The sequence below is a fragment of the Brachyistius frenatus genome, unplaced genomic scaffold (assembly GCF_029030835.1).
Source record: "Brachyistius frenatus isolate BFR_SWC_R1_liver_20210118 unplaced genomic scaffold, ASM2903083v1 Contig_82, whole genome shotgun sequence".
Lineage (NCBI taxonomy): Eukaryota > Metazoa > Chordata > Actinopteri > Embiotocidae > Brachyistius > Brachyistius frenatus.
In genome coordinates, this window is record NW_027210681.1 from 1,742,501 (window position 1) to 1,756,453 (window position 13,953).

A 13,953-nucleotide genomic window follows, 5' to 3' on the forward strand; every position below is an offset into this window, starting at 1 on the left:
GAGAGAGAGAGAGAGAGAGAGAGAGAGAGAGAGAGAGAGAGAGAGAGAGGGCCGGCCCACCCACACTCTTCAAACACTGTGGAAAAGCTGGAAAACAAATCCACCAGCCTCGACCTCTTCTTCCTCCTCCTCCTCCTCCTCTTCCTCTCCCCAGCAACCGGTTTGGCATCTCATCGTGGTCACCATGGAAACGCCTCTCTTGTCTGGGAGTGTTTGTGAGCGATAAAGAAAGAAAAGAAAAAGTTGACATCTTCTCTCCTCCTCCTCTTCCTCCTCCTCCTGATCCGCTTCCTCTCCTCTTCCTCTCCTGTGTCCTTTCCTCCCCTCTTCTTCCCTTCTTCCCCTCCTCTTCCTCTCCTTTTATCCATCTATTTTCTCTCTCTGAATATCTGCCCGGCACTTTAACAGCCCACACAGTTAGACCTATTCATCGCTTAAAACACACACACACACACACACACACACACACACACACACACACACACACACACACACACACACACACACACACACACACACACACACACACACACACAGTCTCACACCTGAGTGGGTGCTGACAGCCAGCTGTTGCCAGGCAACATGTTGAAGTTGAGTCCAACTTTTACTGTGAAAGAGACACTGACATTTAACACCAGCAGCATCTTTGGTTCTGCTGTTTTCTCAGATCTTCTGAGCTGTAGATGAAATGATCTGAAGGACCGGTTGCTCTGCTGGACTGAGACTGGACGGATGATGACATGTGAAAGACCTCTGACCCAACAGCACCGAACCCAAAGAGACACAAAACAAAATGAAACAACATTTTGCGTCTAGCAGCTGTTTTTGTTATATTGTTATTTTTTTCATGGAAAGATACAACTCACGGAAATCTGACCTGTTTCACTCACAGAACAAAACCCGTGGCGTCGATCTACATCCAGTTCCATCGATGACCCAGAAACAGCAGAATCTGAAATATTTCATGTCAGAACTTTTTGTGCTTTTAAATGTTTGTAAAGCTGGCTGCCTGAAAAGTTGATTAAATATGAAACGTGTTGCAGGTTCAAATCGCTCCAAATCCAGGAACACGCAACCTCGGGTCCCCGGCAACACGCAACCTCAACACGCAACCTCTGGGCCCCGGCAACACGCAACCTCTGGTCCCCGGCAACACGCAACCTCTGGGCCCCGGCAACACGCAACCTCTGGGCCCCGGCAACACGCAACCTCTGGGCCCCGGCAACACGCAACCTCTGGGCCCCGGCAACACGCAACCTCGGGTCCCCGGCAACACGCAACCTCGGGTCCCCGGCAACACGCAACCTCTGGGCCCCGGCAACACGCAACCTCGGGTCCCCGGCAACACGCAACCTCGGGTCCCCGGCAACACGCAACCTCTGGGCCCCGGCAACACGCAACCTCTGGGCCCCGGCAACACGCAACCTCGGGTCCCCGGCAACACGCAACCTCGGGTCCCCGGCAACACGCAACCTCTGGGCCCCGGCAACACGCAACCTTGGGTCCCCGGCAACACGCAACCTCTGGGCCCCGGCAACACGCAACCTCGGGTCCCCGGCAACACGCAACCTCGGGTCCCCGGCAACACGCAACCTCTGGGCCCCGGCAACACGCAACCTCGGGTCCCCGGCAACACGCAACCTCGGGTCCCCGGCAACACGCAACCTCGGGTCCCAGCAACACGCAACCTCGGGTCCCCGGCAACACGCAACCTCGGGTCCCCGGCAACACGCAACCTCTGGGCCCCGGCAACACGCAACCTCGGGTCCCCGGCAACACGCAACCTCGGGTCCCGGCAACACGCAACCTCGGGTCCCAGCAACACGCAACCTCGGGTCCCAGCAACACACCCACCAAGACTGAAGCAAACAGGACCAACGGCTGTGGAGATACGCGAGGCACAAACAAACAAAACAAACATGCGTGCAGGCAGATTCCTTTCACTGTAATATGATTTTCCGGTTTAATAGCGCCTCCTACAGGCCTCAAACTCAACAACAACATACAAATGAACTGACTCCTGAATTGGATATTGTTTTTTTTAATTTATTTGTATTTTTTATAGTGCACACATTAGGACGTGGACACAGCTGCTGCATGATGGGAGTCGCTTCCACGACCTCTGACCTTCTCCACAAATATTGCTGCCGTCTGCTGGACATAACTACATGGTGTCTGGTATCTGAGTGATAATCCAACACACACACACACACACACACACACACACACACACACACACACACACACACACACACACACACACACACACACACACACACACACACACACACACACACACACACACAAGGGCAACAACGCAGTGTTTCTGAAGGTCATCCAAAATTTTGCTGACATGCAATGAAGCAATGTGTGTGTGTGTGTGTGTGTGTGTGTGTGTGTGTGTGTGTGTGTGTGTGTGTGTGTGTGTGTGATCATCATGACATGACAACCTGATTACAAACTGACTGACAGGCACTATACCATCCCCCCTCCCTCTCCCCCTCCCCCTCCACCACACACACAATGTTGGATGGTTCGTCTTTTCTGTTTTTCATTTTTAATTGATTTTGACACAAAACAACAACAAAGAGAAACAAAACAATTAAAAAGAGACCAAATGACCTCACAGAGATAGAAAACTGCGGTGAAATAATTAAATAGTGACACAAAACAGCTAAAAAAAATGTTTTCATTGATTGTTTTTTCATGTTGAATTTTAATTATTTGGAATTGAAAACGTTTCTAAACCCACTCCTGACCTGCGTCTCACAGATCAGCCAGCCTCCTCCGGTTCCTCCTGCAGACGAAGCAGGACCACTGAGACACACACACACACACACACACACACACACACACACACACACACACACACACACACACACACACACACACACACACACACACACACACACACACACACACACACACACACACACACACACACACACACACACACACACTCACTCAGCTCTGATCTATCTGATGATTCATGAGAGTGGGAGGGTGGTGAAGTCAGAGCAGCCTGAGGTCTCTGCTGTCTGTGGCCATGCAGGCAGGATGAGCTGCTCCAGCATGAAGCAGCAAACTGTCCTACAGAACAGAGGCATGATGGGAAATGTGTCCTCCGACTGGAGCCTCTCCTTCACACACTCACTCTGCTCCATGACTGTCCTCCCTAACTTCAGTCTGTTTGGCATCATTCAGACTCTGCAGACCCCCCCACTCCCCTTCCCCCCTCCCCCCTCTCCCTCCTCCTCCCTGCAGCTGACTCTCCGCCTCTCACTCACACGTTGGGAGACCGGGGCGCTTCATATAGCTCCCACTGCAGCCCAGACGGGTGGAGACAATTTAGAGGTACAGATAGACCCCCCAAAAACGCACTTTTTATTCCGTTTATTCAGTTGGTTTAAGGAGAAATTACTCAAATGTATTTATGTTTTCCACTGGGGATTATCATCATTATTATTATTATTATTATTATTATTATTATTATTATTATCATAAGGAGCTACACTGTGGTTTTCTGGCTTATATATTTAAAAATATATATACGCCAGTTGACAGATAAAGTATTGAACATCATCTAATTTAATGCATAATATTTATTATTAAATTAATTATCAAACTGATATTGTGCATTTAAATAAAGAAATTTAAATATTCACTGGGTTTTTTTGTGCAAAAAGACTGTAACAATTTTTCCAGTCATGAAATCAGTTTTTGTTTGATGTGATGTTTTCTTCGGTTATGATGAACACTTTTCAGAATTTTACTCTTTTTTACTTGTTCTGTTGTTTTTATAATTATTTATGACAAATATCCATTTCTTTATCAACTCGTGATGAACTGATTTTTTTCTAAACCTGAAATGTCATATAATAGAAATCACTCGATCAACTGACAGTAACTATTAAAGTTTGTTTGAACACTTATCACACAAAGTGTCAAAGTGCTTTACAGCAAATATCCAAACTAAACAGATCACTTAAAAAATAAACACAACATATTAGAAATCAATAAAAATTAAAATATTTCAATAGCTATCAATAACATGTTCTATACAAAACACGCATGCGCAATGTCTCTCTGGCCGTTAATTAACAACATTATGTGTTTTTTCTTTTTAAAACAACATGTAATCAAATTTCAGTTCTTATTTTTTTGCGAGTCTAAAGACGCCAACATAAGATTAAGATGAAAAAACTGAAAGTGTGTTAAGTATTAACGGTATTTATTAAACTGTGTGTTGATGACTAATAATAATAATAATAATTTTGTCCACCGTCTCATCAACAGATTTGTGCAGCACCGGCGGTGCGGCGGGGTGAGTGAACCAAGCGCACCGGGCGCTGCAGTCCGTGGCCGTGCTGAGGCAGGGCGGGGGGGGAGGAGGAGGAGGAGGAGGATCGGTGGATTTGAGGACTCTCTTCTCCTGCGTTGTTTTCTCTGCGAGCTCCCAGCAGCCAGTCCGTCCGTCCTTCTCTCCGAGCGGGACTCCTCTCTCCTTCTGTCGGCCTCCAGGTGAGTCTCAACCCGCTGCGCGTCCCTTATTTTTACCTCCCGTTTCATTTCCATCCACTCTGCGCACGGATTTCGTCTCGCTGCGTGTCCGCGGCTCGTGGAAACATCCACATGCGCACACGGCGGCTCGGCGGCCCGTCGGCGGGATGTTTGTCCTTTCTCTCCCGTTCATCGCTTTTAAATGTGAATCAGCTGCGCGGCTTGTTTCGGTGCTGCAGCGGCTTGTTGGCGCCAAATCAAGCCGTGCAGCGACCTCCTCTCCCGGCTGTGTGTGTCTCTGTTGCACACCCCCCCCCCCCCCTCCACACCGTTACTGTTGAACTTGTGTCGGTGTGTGTTTGTTGTTTAGTGCGCCAGAGCTGCTGGTTGTTGTTGTTGTTGTTGTTTTGAACTCTGCAGCTGTTTCATTTCCACTCGGATTGATGGAGTTTTGTTTCCTCCCTGATGGAGATGATGATGATGAGGTGGTGGTGGAGGTGGTGCAGGCGTGGTCGCCTCTGCTGACCTCACCATCCAAACACCAGAATATTCCCAGAATGCTCCTGTGACGTCTCCACAGGGACTCTGATCTGCAGTGACCTTCTCTGGACTCCTGTCATCATCTCACAGCTCATTCTTCCTCCTGAATAAAACATTTATTCACATCTGGAGTTAAATCTTCGTGCTTTTTGTGAGCTTGAGTCACTCTGGACCGGTTTCAGAGCTCCCTCTGGATTTAAATCCTCATCTTCAGCGGTTTGAATCGGTTTTACTGGTCAGTTAGTTCAGATGCTCCTGCAGTGATTTCTTTAAAATGACAGTAGAATCAGAAGAATTGCTGCTTTGAGGCTTTTTTTTCTCCCTTGTTTGCTGCAGACCTGGTTTCAAATCCTGCCGAGCAATTATGTAATCAGATCCAGAGTGGATTGCTGCTCTCCTCCTCCTCTTCCTCCTCCTCCTCCTCCTCCTCCTCAGTTTCCATTTCCTCCTTTCTAATCTTCTTCCTCTTTTTGCTTTCTCTCATCTACTGCTGACTTTTCTCCTCTTTCTTTCCTTTTCTTGTCTACTCCTTCTCCCCCCCCCTCCCCCGCCTCTTTATCCCCCCGATGCAGCATTTGGCAACTTGTTGACCGGAGCCTTTAAAATGTCACAGTGAGGTGTCGACTTGTTCTCCTGCTGCTTTAACAGCCGGCTGCAGTAAAACCAGCGCTGGTGTCATCGAGTTGAATTCTTCGAGTGCGGATCTTGTTTTTTTTTTTTTCAGACAAGTGATTTTGATGATGGGTTTAAAAAAAAAAAAAAACTGCAGGATTTGATGCCTTGTCCTCACCGGGAGGTCAGAGGTCACGGTTTGAGAGCTCGGGGTCGCGGTGGTGAAGGTCGATCGTTCAACCTCAAACCTTTTTTAAAGTCTTAATGTTTCGTGGAAATCTGACGTTTTTTTCTGCTTCAGCTTTCTGCTATAAACTGTTGAAAGTAGACATCGATCCGGGTCTGAAAGGTGAAGTCTTCGAGTGTAATACCACCGGCGGCCACTAGGGGCCGCCTCCAAAAGACTCCCATTGAAAAAGCATCAAGTCAGTAAATGTTTTCCACAAGTCATCATGGTGTCATTAGCTGGTTTGATTGACAGGCCTGTAGTGCAGTCAGGTTCCTGCTATAGGTGGGCGGGGCATAATGCCGGCAGGGATGTCAAACCAACCAACCGGTGACATCACAGTTGCTTTTTATTTTGTCCTGATGAAGTATTTTTAGCAACTGACACCTAAAATTAATTTTTATAGATGTTAATCTCTGAAGTCTTGGCGTGTTTTATGAATATATTTGTTAATATTGGAAAAAAACCCAACTTGTCCAGCACTGATATGCCTTCAACTGGCTGAAGACCGTAAACGTAGTTTTCCTCGTTGTGGTTGTAGAAAGTTCTGCAGAGACAAACGGCTCCAATTTAATAATAACACAGATTAAATCTGTTTTTACTTCAACATCGATGTTAAGTTTCTGTCCTTTTTTTCCTCGCTGCTCATCCTCGATGTTTTACAGTGTAAAAGTGAACTGGTTGTAAATATCGGAGCAGTTTGGTGTTTAGTTTTCCTGGAAACAGCAAATTTAGAAGAAGCAAAGCCGAAGAGACGCGTCGTCGTGTTTCTTTAATTCTGGAGACAAAACGCTGAGATCGTCTTTCAGCAGATTTAGATGAAGTTGTCTTCTAGAAACGGAGACGAGGCGCTTCGCTGTGTTCCATCAGCAGGTCTGGATGTTTGTCGGTAAACGGTCTGCAGGGACGTTTAGAGGAATCGATTCTGCTGCTGGAGACAGAAACGAGGCCTCCGGGGACATTCGGGCTGCAGGTCCGTTTCCTCCAGAGACCTCGGAGACGGACAGGACTTCAGATCGGTTCTGATTACGGAACAAATTCTGGAGGAAACGCTGGAAGATGGAGGAAGAAAATCTTTTTAAAATCTGAACATGTTCAGTTCATCCAACAGAACAGGTGGTTTTATAGAAATGATTTATCGGTCCGTCTGTAATCTGCATCTAATTAACATCTAATTAGTTCCTAATGTATCTCAGGTGATGATTTTCAAATCCTCATTAAATCATAAAGAACTGATTTGTTTTATCTATTGAAACACATTTCCTTTTTACTGGCGTCTGATAGTAAAACATCACCACCACCAGCAGGTGGCGCTAACGCATCTGGAAGCTGTTTGCAACCGGCAACTTTTTCTTGAAATTCTCAGTTTCTACTGAACGTTGTTGTTTTTTAAGTTCTTGTGTTTTTGACATATTTAATATCTGACTTTCCGTCTTTCATTCAAAGGAAAAAAAAAGATTTGAAGGTAAAAATATGTTTCTATTTCTTAAAGTAAAGAGTTGTTTTGAAAGTTTGGCACCAAAACTTTATTATTGTATCAATGCTACTTTAAAAACCTCTTTTATTTTAGCGTACATGGAAATGTTTCAATGGATCAAATAATGAAAACTAGATGTGTTACGTGTTTGCTGTAGCGCCACCTGCTGGTGTCAGACTGAACCGTTCAATCACTTGATTACCAGAAAATCCTCGACTTCAGGAACTAACGGGGAAATTTAGTTGTAAGAATTTGAAGCATCAGACTGCAGTTCAACTCGTCCTCCTCTTCATCGTCGTCCCCCTCTTCGTCCCCCTCCTCGTCCTCCTCTCTTTGTCCTGCTCCTCGTCCTCCTCTTCGTCCCCCTCCTCTTCATCCTTCTCTCCTCGTCCTCCTCTTCGTCCTGCAGCAGTGTTTATCTGTGTTCTTGGGTGGAGGACCTTCGGGTCCTCTGGGGGTGGAGGACCTTCGGGTCCTTTGAGGGTGGAGGACCTTCGGGTCCTTTGAGGGTGGAGGACCTTCGGGTCCTCTGGGGTGGAGGACCTGTTGAAGGTCTCGTGATGTTTCTGCGGCCGTCAGCTGTTTTCTACAAACAATGAACAGGAGATTTTAATATTTATTATTTTAGTTTTAATAATCAACTCATCCGGTTTTTGACTTATTTACAGTTTCGTCTGTTAAAAAGTCAAATAAAAAGCCGACTACACGTTATAGAGGAGATAAAAGAAAAATATGTTTCCAGCTTATTTTCTAATTTATGTTGATATAATTTAAATTTGAATAAATAAATCAGTAGGTTGTAAAAGCAGCTGTTTGAAGGATGTTTTCTCGGCCGTGTCGAGGGAATAAATCCACGTTTAAAATGTTGATTCTTTCTTCACTGGTTTCCAGGTTTTCAGCTGGTTTTGACCTTCTGTTCAAACTAAATCAGATTTTCTTTATTCTCCACTTGTTTTTATTTGAAGGACACTAAATTTTCCAGAAAAAGAAAATGAAAGCCTTTTAAAATAAACACAATGTTTTAGTATTTAGTATTGTGTCTGTTATCGGTCATGAATCTCACGGTGGGAACCTCCGTCTTATGGCGACATGTCTTTTAAAATAGTGTCATTGTTGTACATCTCCAGTTTGTGTATAAAATCTAAAGGAAGGCGCCGTCACAGGCCCCGCCCACTCTGTTTGATTGATGGCTGATGTGTGGAAACCGAAGAAACTGTGATGTGGCGGATTGTCTCTTTAAGAGCAGAGAGGTGAGCTGGATTTTCAGAAATGAGGCCAGTCCTCCTTCATCCCTCCTTCCTCCCCTCACCTCTTCACTATCCCTCCTTCCTCTCCTCACCTCCTCACTATCCCTCCTTCCTCTCCTCACCTCTTCACTATCCCTCCTTCCTCTCCTCACCTCCTCACTATCCCTCCTTCCTCTCCTCACCTCTTCACTATCCCTCCTTCCTCTCCTCACCTCCTCACTATCCCTCCTTCCTCCCCTCACCTCTTCACTATCCCTCCTTCCTCTCCTCACCTCCTCACTATCCCTCCTTCCTCCCCTCACCTCTTCACTAACCCTCCTTCCTCTCCTCACCTCCTCACTATCCCTCCTTCCTCTCCTCACTATCCCTCCTTCCTCTCCTCACCTCCTCACTATCCCTCCTTCCTCTCCTCACCTCACCTCCTCACTATCCCTCCTTCCTCTCCTCACCTCTTCACTATCCCTCCTTCCTCTCCTCACCTCCTCACTATCCCTCCTTCCTCCCCTCACCTCTTCACTAACCCTCCTTCCTCTCCTCACCTCCTCACTATCCCTCCTTCCTCTCCTCACCTCCTCACTATCCCTCCTTCCTCCCCTCACCTCTTCACTAACCCTCCTTCCTCTCCTCACCTCCTCACTATCCCTCCTTCCTCTCCTCACCTCCTCACTATCCCTCCTTCCTCTCCTCACCTCCTCACTATCCCTCCTTCCTCCCCTCACCTCTTCACTAACCCTCCTTCCTCTCCTCACCTCCTCACTATCCCTCCTTCCTCTCCTCACCTCCTCACTATCCCTCCTTCCTCCCCTCACCTCCTCACTATCCCTCCTTCCTCTCCTCACCTCCTCACTATCCCTCCTTCCTCTCCTCACCTCCTCACTATCCCTCCTTCCTCCCCTCACCTCCTCACTATCCCTCCCCTCCTTCCTCTCCCTCCTTCCTCCCCTCACCTCCTCATATCCCTCCTTCCTCTCCTCACCTCCTCACTATCCCTCCTTCCTCCCTCACCTCCTCACTATCCCTCCTTCCTCCCCTCACCTCCTCACTATCCCTCCTTCCTCTCCTCACCTCCTCACTATCCCTCCTTCCTCTCCTCACCTCCTCACTATCCCTCCTTCCTCCCCTCACCTCCTCACTATCCCTCCTTCCTCTCCTCACCTCCTCTCTATCCCTCCTTCCTCTTCATACCTCGGTTTCAGATGATGAAGGAGGAGAAAACTTCATCTTGAAGAGGAGGGAGTGATGGGTGGAGGGAGACATGCGTGGGAGAGGAGGGAGTTCAGGAATGAGAGGAAAACCAGGAGGGAGCAGAAAAATATGGGAAGAAGGGGGGGAGGAGGAGAGAGTGAGAAGGAGGTGAAGAGATGAAGGACAGAGGAGGAAGGAGGACAGGAGTTAAACATGCCGGCTGGAAGGAGAGAGGGAGTAATGTTCTGGAAAATGTCCAGCAGATAGGAAGTGGAGCAGTGAGGAAGAGGATGAAGAGGAGGAAGAGGAGGAGGAGCTTCAGTTAAATATAGAGGCGTGTGTTCCTCCATCGAAGCGTTTGGGTTGAGCGGAGAGACGTCCAGCTTCACGTCGAGGTCAGCGACCGTCTGTTTGACTTCACGCTGTCTCCGCTGCACATGTTCACACTGTTCTGGAGACCTTTCAAAGTAAAAGCAGCTGTGCATAGCACTTCAAAATAAAGCTGCAGTGGAAAACCAACGAGTGAATGTAACGTTGAAGCTTTTTGAGAAACATGTTTTTGTTCATTTCGGATATAAAATAATGTGAAACCAACATCTCCTCCTTCCTCTTCCCAAACATTATAAAGCTCCCAAATCTCTCGTTTAATACCAAAAAAAAGCATCACATTTGTTGTGTGTTTTGTCTTTTGTCTTTTTGGGTCCTTTTTTTTATTATCTGCTCTCGTTTTTCAAATTTTTTTGAAAATGTGTCCACAGACATGATGAGTAAAAGTTTAAAACACTGCAAGTTTCAAATAAGAAAAGTTACTTATGGGAAAACCTCTAGAATCCACACTGAACTACTCTGTAAAGTCTTGTCTGAGGATTTTGTGCACTGGAGGCTTCAGGTTTCCACATCTTTGTTGTGGAAGTTGAATTGGACAATGAACTGGTGCGTTCAAGAGCATCTGAGAAGCGGGAAAGTTCAGCTTTCACACCTGAACGCCTGTCGGGAGTCGGTTCACATGGACGACCACCAGGTTGTGTTTCTGACCGCAGTAATAGAGCTCATTTTCTGAGAAGCCCCACCCCTTTAAAATCACATTTACAAAGAGCACAGAGGAACTTTCCTCCGATTAGTTTAGGTAACGGACTCAGAAGTATTTCAGGTCAAGTTTTTAAAGGTTACGTGAAGCTTTCAAGGAAACATGGACGAGACGTCCTGAGAAGAACCAGATCCTCTGAGTTTATCTCAACATGTTGGATATTTAATGATCTACACACACACACACACACACACACACACACACACACACACACACACACACACACACACACACACACACACTCATCGTTTTATCTCCGAATAGTTTAGTGCGAGCCGGGACTGAAGCTCTGTGACCTGATTAAAGGCTGACGGGACGTTTGAGGTAGAAAATATTCATTTAATTCCAGCAGAGTTCTTTTAGTGTTAAAACGGTTTTATTGTATGCATTCACGCTCTTTTTGTATTTTTCTCAGCGGCGGTCAAACAAACATTTCTCATTCTTCTTTAACGGTTTTTCCTTCTTTCTTTCTCTGCATTCGGTTTAATAAAAATCTTCTCTGAGTGTTGTTTTGTTTTTGTTTTGTTTTGCTGGATGTAACGAGTTTTTTTAAAAGGTGTCGAGAAGCTGAACGTGTCATGAAAGATGCTGCGTTCATAAATGTTCATGGAGATTATTTCCATTCAAGGAGGGGAAAAAGAAAAAGCTGCAGCAACACACACACACACACACACACACACACACACACACACACACACACACACACACACACACACACACACACACACACACACACACACCCTGATATCTCATGAATAGAATATGTGAGCAGAGTGTTTATGAAGACGTTAATTTGCAGCAGGAAGCGATTTCCAACAAAAAAAGGCGTTCCTGTTCAGATTTGTTGGTTTATGTCCCGAAAGATGAAGCCGGAAAATCCAAACGCATCATAAACAGCTGGAGCTTCTAGAACGGCAGAAGTTTGATCGGGAACCTGAACGCCTCGTTGATTTCACAGACATCTGACGAGGCGGCGAAACGTCTCCGTGAGAAACGCAAAGATCGGCTTGAAGGACGGCGTGCAGACGAGAACGTCTTCACCATAAAACAGCTTTTTTATTTAAACGTGTCAGCTGTCTTCTCGTCCTCGTTGGAGACGCGTCCGTCTTCAAGAGAAAATTCTAATTTTTAGAAAATCCATTCAAAATCATTTTTGATCGCAACATTCACCGAAAAACTTCAATTCACAAGTCGCTTAAATGATCAATCGTCTGATCGATTGATTGACGCTGATCAAAATATATCCTGTATGATGTATTCTTCTGAGCTGTGAAACACACACACACACACACACATATACACACACACAAAGACACACGCGCGCGCACATACACACACACACACACACACATACAAACACACACACACACAAAGACACACGCGCGCGCACAGACACACACACACACACACACACACACACACACACACACACACACACATACACACACACACACACACACGGTCGGTGTAGTTCGAGTTTAACGGGCTGTGATTTACGTCACGTCTTTTCACTTAACACACACGTGTAATGTGACATGTCCACATTTAGGCTATTTATATTGTCAGATGGAAAACACACACACACACACACACACACACACACACAGATGCACTTTGCGTTGACCTTCAGCTGGACTCCATTTAATTTGATTTCCATGTAGCTGACACACACACACACACACACACACACACACACACACACACACACATTCCTGATAAATGAAATGTTCAGTGTGACTCCTCCAGATGTGGTCTGACGACACACAACCATCTGTGGTGTGTGTGTGTCGTAAAGTTGTGCTGAAGTTGCTGGTTTAAATCCTGAGATGAGTGACGGGGGGACGGGGGGGGACGGGCTTTAATCCAACCTGCTTGATATCATGGGTGATGACTGTCTTTTAGAGTGTGTGTGTGTGTGTGTGTGTGTGTGTGTGTGTGTGTGTGTGTGTGTGTGTGTGTGTGTGTTAATAAACACATGTATGTATGGTGTGCACACCCTGAGGTGTTGCCATGGCAGCGAGGGCGGGGTCAGTGGGCAGACACGGACAGGAAATGAGTGATTAGCTGAAAGTGGAACGACGCCTCTGGGCTGCATTCACAATAGTGTGTGTGTGTGTGTGTGTGTGTGTGTGTGTGTGTGTGTGTGTGTGTGTGTGTGTGTGTGAGAGAGAGATATTAAGGAGCTTTACACCAGCATATTCCTCAACCACAAATACCCACTGACACACTAGGCATCATGGGAAATGATTTTGATGACATGGGGGTGAGGGGGGGGTCACATGTCTTCGACCGGCTACACACACACACACACACACACACACACACACATGGGCATCCCGTGGAATCAGATTAGATCTGACATCCCACAATGCACTGCAGCATGAGCCGGGCTGGATTGTGGGTTGGAGAGAAAAAGGGAGGAGAAAGTGTCTGGCAGCTGGCCAGGGTTGAGATGATGGGATGGATCACCATGACGACAGAGCCAACCCTCCAATCTGGACTGTGAGGAGCCGAGTGTTTGTTTGTTGTGTGTGTGTGTGTGTGTGTGTGTGTGTGTGTGTGTGTGTGTGTGTGTGTGTGTGTGTGTGTGTGTGTGTGTGTGTGAAGGTTTTGGCAGCCTGTGATATTTTTGGACCGGAGCTGCTTTGAGCTTCTGATATTCTGAATGTTTTGTGTTCAGCTTTTGTTGTTTGTTTACAAAATACCAATAAAAAGTTTGTTTGGCGTGAACGCTCACCTCTGAAACGGATACGAATTACAGGTGATTGATTATCTTCTATTAATCTGCTGCTAATTAATTCTATATATTAAATATCAAACAGTGATGTCACAGCTTCCCAGAATGCAATGGGACATCTTCAACCGTCCAAAACACAAAACATACTCGAGAGAGTCGATAAATCTGATTTATTGTCCTTTTGTTTTATGGCTGTTAAATTTAAATATGTATTTAATCTGCTTGATCTATAACTTCAATGTACTATTGATCTGAAGGATCCAATCAAAAAAGAGCACGACAGACTCATGGATCACTTTGATTGGTGGAAAAGTTTTCCTGTTATCTGGGAATGTTGTTGGG

The 13,953-nt window shown here is 46.1% G+C and overlaps 1 protein-coding gene across 2 annotated transcripts in view; it reads left to right on the forward strand.

Annotated features, from left to right (window-relative positions):
- Window positions 1–4,408: 4,408 nt before the first annotated feature.
- LOC138627169 (spectrin beta chain, non-erythrocytic 1-like) overlaps window positions 4,409–13,953 on the forward strand; it is an 88,805-nt gene continuing 79,260 nt past the window's right edge. For both annotated transcript variants that reach the window (XM_069709321.1, XM_069709322.1), the window contains exon 1: window positions 4,409–4,521. The gene's annotated coding sequence lies outside the window, so the exon portion shown is untranslated. The remainder of the gene's footprint in view (window positions 4,522–13,953) is intronic.